Consider the following 6,555-nt stretch of genomic DNA (forward strand, 5'->3'; position numbering starts at 1 on the left):
AAAGTGCATTACAAATAAAATGTATTATTATTACAAATACTATATGTAAAATAACCAATTGTGTAGGAGCTAGAGCAGGAAAAGCGGAGGTGTAAAAGTTTCAGCGTCCTGCTATCGTTCATGCAGGCTCACTGTCGTGGCTACTGCGACGCTAACGGAGCAGAACAGAGAATGCGTTAGCATTATCACAGCAGATAAATGTAGTGGAGTAAAAAGTACAATACTTCTGCCTGAGATGTAGCAGAGTAGACGTAGAAAGTGGCATGAAAAGAAAAGACTCAAGGAAAGCACAAGTACCCCAAATTTGTACTTAGTACAGTCCTTAAAAAATGTACTTAGTTACATTCCACCACTGCTATACAGTACAGTAGAAGCCAGCATCTCAACCTCCTCCTCCCGTGGGGCTTCTGTCCTCAGGGATCAGACACAACACTGCCCTTAAAGCTGGGATGGTTGGCCAATCCACAAAACACAGAAGCGTAAACACTAGAGATGAGCCGGATACTCGGCTGAAACGAGTATCCGGGACGGATAAAGCACTTTTGCCAAATACAAGTATTATACGAGTAATACGAGATTCTTTCTTTCTCTCTCTGTCTCTCTCTTACTCACACACACACTCACAAATACCTGGTGTGGAAATTAAAAAAATAACTAAAAACAAAACAAAAAATCCCATTGATCATAAAATTTTAAAAGTTGAGAGAAAGTTACATTGAGTATGAAAAGTCTCGTTCATTACATTTTACTTCATAATTGCAACCGCATGTTTTGTATTCATGGTTGCAAAACTTGTTCTGTATATAGTTCGTTACCATGACATCTGAAGCTCAATGCTGATGCTGTCATGGAAATAGTTTTCTAATCAGCAAGAAATCTAACAATTTCTGATCAACTCATATCAAGTGCCAGCTGAAAAGAAATACGTAAAGCCACGCCCATTTCAGAAAAACCCGACCCACTTCCGGGTTAATCTGTCCACTTCCGGGTTAGGCCCCGCCCAGTCCGAGTACAGATACAGATAATGCTGTAATCGCTCATCCCTAGTAAACAGTATTATGATCCAGTCTTGATACCTGATCTTGCGTGATTTGACTTCAGACAAGAAAATAAGGAGCTGACGTTGGGAAATGTTGCTTAGGTTCATGCAAAATGGACAACAGAGTTTACCATCCATCCATCTTCATCCGCTTATCCGGTATCAGGTCGCAGAGTTTACCCATTTTTGTCAATTTCTGATCAATTTATAAATTTATAAATCTAGGATAACCGATAAAGTTAGGCTTGACCTAGTCTAATAGATGCACATTCACGGCTTTCCTTAACAGACCACAAGGTCGATTGCAGATTTACTGATGCTAAAATGGAGACTATGTATTGTTCATGCTTTATACAGAGGGAGCAGCTTATTTTGGAAGTATGAAACACATTATTTGTGTAAAAAAAAGAAAACAAAAAAAAAAGAAGCAAAGGCGCTGTAATGAAACAGCGAGAGAAAGCGTGACTGAATGCGGAAGTAGCCTAAATATATAGATTAACTGACCACAGCTTTGAACTGTCATAATCACACCATTCTTGGGTTAGGGTTCTAAGTATTTGGACAAATTAACCAATGTACTCGGAGGTCAAGGTAACTTTATTGTCCCCGAGGGGTGATTGTTTGTACAGCCAGTAGACAGACATGAGGACACGCAACAATACAGCAAAACATGAAATAGCCACAGTATCTAAAACCCAATAGGGAATAAAATACATTTAAAACAGGTCTGGCAAATGGTTTAAAATGGAAATGGAAATCGGGATAAAAGAGTTTCTGAGTCTATTGGATCTGCATCTGGGCACGGAGGACCTGCAGCCTGAGGGAAGTAGCTTAATCTGGGGTACAGGCAGCATCTGTGTATGGGTCAAAACACAGATCACTCTCAATTATTGTACCAAGGGTTGGCCGTCAATGATAGTGGGGGGAGAGGGCGCTGTTTCCTAAAATCAATCAATAAATTAATTCTTTAGTCTTGGAGACGTTTATGTTTAAAAAGGAGCGCTTCCACCAATCACTATAATCCCTTTCCCTTATCCCTTTCATTAAGAAGAGACACAATGACACAGTCATCTGCAATTTAAAAAATCCGTCATATTGTGAGCGGCATTTATTAGTGTATAAAACAAAGAGGAGAGGGGAGAGGGCACATCCTTGGGGGGGGGGGTGGGGGGGAGCCAGAAGAAGATATACAGATTGCCAGATAGAAGACTGTTAACTTTAACCCTTTGGGATCTGGAGGTTAACCCTCATGTTGTCTTCGGGTCAAATTTGACCCGTTTTCAAAGTTTTTTTTTTTTTTTTTAAATCCGAAATAAAGGAAGTCGAAATACGGGTGAAAAATGTTGGAAAAAGCAGCAAAATCGTTGAAACAAATAAAAACAAAAAAAAATACCCAAAAATACAAGAACGTTGTAAAAAGCAACCAAAACGTGGAGATAAGGGGAAAATGATTTTCATGGTCAAAGGGAAGACGTCAACTAGCCAGGCTGTTAGCCCTGGGTGGATCCTGTGTGTCATTAAATGTCTTTCTGCTAAAATGTGAGCTTGAATACAGTTAAAAGCTGATGAAAAATCATCAAATTGTAGTCTTTTTTTAGAAATAGGTTGGCTAACGTGGCCCTCGTTACAGAAGTGAGAAACACAAGGCATTACGTTACGTAATGTTTGTCGGGGGGGGGGGGGGTGAAATCAGAAGAAAGATGGGAAGTAGCTCTCAGAGTTAGCTTTGACTCAGTGGCGGTTCTACATTGAATTACCCCCTTGGCAAGACCCCCCCTCCAAAAACAGATAGATCCTTATCATGCAATATAGTCATAAATTCCCCCCCCCCCCCCCCCCGTTGTCCGGACCGTTCCATTTGGGGGACCCAGCAACACAGGCGCCGATCTATGTTTTCCTCCAGGTGCTCACGAGCCCACGCCTTTTAAAATAACTCATAACTTTGAGAATTAGGTATACTAACATTTAAATATTAAAAAAAATAACAAATCAAATTTGAATGGTATTATAGAGGAAGCCTTACAGCTCTACCGGCCAGTAGTTACCTGTCCTTGAAGCTGGAGGGCGGAGCTTATGAAGGGGGGGGGGGGGTGTATTTGTTTGGCAGTTGAGAATCACCTACTTCAACTTTAATGTAAAAAAAGAAAAAGAAAAAGTTCAAAGGTCAATGGACTGCATTTAAATAGCGCTTCTCTAGTGTTAGCGACCACTCAAAGCACTTTAAACTACAGCACCCATCATGAATCACACACACACACACACACACACACACATATACATTCATTCACTGGTGACCAGGGCTGCTATACAACCTGCTCATCAGATAAAGATTCCCACCAGGGACAAGTCTAGGAGGGGCCCTGCTGGGCCCCTCTTAACATTATTCTACTGCGCATTTTAACATCATTTCTGACCATATCATGTATTGAATAATGTAACTGGAAAGACAGTTCTGAGAAAACGTCCTTTAATGCTGAGCCTCAGGGCCATTACTACAAAGATGATTACAAATTAAATGGGACATTTATCTATGTATAAGTAGAATTTTCCAATATGCATTATCAATAACTTAAGAATTAGAGATGTATGCAATTTTGACTAATGGCTGACGAGCACTATTTTCTGAAAATGGCGCCACATTCTTTCCTGAAAGATCTAGGCATTTAGATTCTGGGTTTAGTTTCACGATGTTGTGATGTTCCTAGAGCAGAACTCCTTAGCTCATGATACATTATTTTTTAGAAATCATTTTTTAGGGATGCTAGGATATGTAGACTGCAGGGGCCAGGGATTGAACCACCGACCTTCTGATTGGTTAACACCCGCTCTGTAATACCTCCTCAGCCACTGTGATTTACTGAAGGCACTGTATCTATTTAAGATATATGTCTGTGTGTGTTATTTACAGAGATGGGATAGAAACACAACAGAGCTGCTGTGATTCATGACGTTTATCATCATCATAGCTCACGTCATGTTCGATATTCTGATCAGCCTTTGTATAATTCTGTTCGAGAGATAAAGAAGAGTTGCCTTGTGGCTTTTGCTGTTTTGTTTTCTCAGAAATCCTGATCGTGATGTGAAACTCGGAGTGTGAAATACCGAGAAATCATAACAGCAAAGCCACAAGGCGGCTCTTCTTTATGTCTCTAAGAGACTCATGAAAGGGCGATCAGAATATTGAGGGAAAGTCATGTGTAGGTTTATAGAGGCGTCAGATGGCTGATGTTTTTTCGGTGTGTGGGTTTTGAGACATAAAGTGTCTGAATAAACTTCCTGTTCCCCTAAAGCTTCAAAACATGAAAATGAAATCTGGACGATAAAGCAGGGTGAAGTGTGGCATTCAGGTAGACGTGGGTCGCTTTTTACTTTCTTTAACAAGCGAGCATATAACTGTAACTCAAATCTCAAATCAGGGGAGACAGACTACCAGGGAGCCTGTGTCTTTCATTGGGTCTTGCTTTGCGTTTCCTGTCTCAACACTTGGCGTGTCGCAGCTTTTTACCTGGCAAAATGTGTACTTTGACACAGGAAGTGTCACCTTTTGCTACAATTGCCCTTTACTACATCACTGCAACAGTTTCTTAGGAATTACCTAACCAGATAGTTACGACGAACCGTGATAGCTGAATAAAAGTAATAAGAGAGCGTCACCTAAAGAAACAAATGCAGAACATTTGTCCAACACACAGGATGAATCTGGCTAAAAAAAGTGGCTGATAGAAATAACACGAGAAAACCTCAATAAACTGAAAAATAAAATACAACAAAAGTGGCTGCAGGTTTTCACAATAACAACTAAAATCTTTATTTACTACTGTGTTTCTTTAAATAAATCAGAGACGCCCTAGGGGGTCCTCAGATTCGCTATAACCAAATTTCAAAAATAAAAATGTCTTTACATAATCCCAACATAATATCAGCATATGTAAATCTTCACTGATGATTGGCTGACCGGCCTGTAGATTAGGTAGCCTCTAAGATAGCCATCCACAGATACAGGTAATCGTAAAAGATTCACTGGGATACATGCGTGTGTAACATTATAAGATGATTATAAAATCATACCCACAATTATTATTTTTGCAGCTTAGTATTCTATGCAACAAAAAAAAGGTACAAAGGCTTTAAGTGGCACCCATATACATAATATAGAGGTTTAGGCTGAATCCCATTTCTCCATCTTACCCCTACCCCTTGGCCCTTGAAACCAAGGGGTAGGGGGTAGGGGTGAAAACATACCCCTATGAAATGGGACACCACTTGGTGACATCACCATGCAGTATTGATCACAAACCTCCAAGATGCCGTCTCTGTCTGTTGATTGTGTACGTTTGGACAACAGAGTCATATGCATTTAAATATTTATATATTTTAGGTTCACTTTGGTAGTGCAGAGGCAGATGTTCTTATCTGTGTAGTACTTAGGTCTGTTTGCAATACATATGTGTATACACATGTATCATGTATACGTATACACACTGTATACATGGTGTTACATACATATACACCCTGTATACATGGTGTGTTGTGTATCTGTTTCAGTTATCACCGTTTTGAATGTCATTGATGTTCACAAAAACATTTTGTTGACAAAAATCTGTCTTTATTGGTGATAAATTGAACATAACCGGCAAAAACGTTACATAAAATGATGTTACAGAACCATTATCAACTATTAGAACCATAACTAACATGTTGCACACATAAAAAGGCTTCAAATGTGTAAAACTAAAAAATACAAACAAGACCACAAATAAACAAATTAACTACAGCTGTTCTGATATTCCAGACCAGTCTGATGCCTGTTGGCCAGTACCCCCCCCCCCCCACATGTCATCAGTGTCCCATATCAAAACCAACAAGTCCTTGACGCAGTGGGTGTATGTAGTAGGGGGCCTAAGGAAGGATAAATATGATAAATAAAAATGATAATAAATTGAAAACATGAAAACAAACTTCATTAAGACGTCTTTGTCAATTAAAGTTTTGGAAAGTAACAAGTTACATTTACTGTACTTACATTTACTAATATTGATTTTGAGAACTTTAACAAATTCTGGTTTTATGCTACTTTACTTCCACTCCACTACAATCCAGGGAGAAATATTAAACATTTCCCATCACTCTTCAGGCTACAATTACACTAAAAGCAAATATCTTTTGCTATGTTTGCGCCTCGCGTTCACACGACCGCGGTGTTTCCGAGCCCCTAAAACGGTGATGTTTGGTAACACTGCTGCCCCCGTTTTGGTTTTTAGTCTTGCTTTGTAGTGTAGACGGGCAGAAACGGAGACATTTGGAAACGACGCACGTCAGTCAGTCTTATCAGATACGTAGGTAGGCCTCCATACCTTCAGTTACAGTCACTCCAAGCTCCTTGTTCTTGCTTTTCACTTTTGTTCTTTCTCCGAGTACTTTCTGTATTTTCAACTTCGTACATCCGTGATATCCAACCGCAGAGAGAAGATATAGAATAGTGATTTCCAAAGTGGGGGTCGGGACCCACAGGGGGG

At 39.8% G+C, this 6,555-nt stretch overlaps 1 protein-coding gene across 1 annotated transcript in view; it reads left to right on the forward strand.

Moving 5' to 3' along the window:
- LOC116698090 (interferon alpha/beta receptor 2-like) overlaps positions 1-6,555 on the forward strand; it is a 22,913-nt gene that overhangs the window by 11,995 nt on the left and 4,363 nt on the right. The gene's annotated exons all lie outside the window — the stretch shown is intronic.

This window comes from Etheostoma spectabile, chromosome 11 (assembly GCF_008692095.1).
Source record: "Etheostoma spectabile isolate EspeVRDwgs_2016 chromosome 11, UIUC_Espe_1.0, whole genome shotgun sequence".
NCBI classification, from domain to species: domain Eukaryota; kingdom Metazoa; phylum Chordata; class Actinopteri; order Perciformes; family Percidae; genus Etheostoma; species Etheostoma spectabile.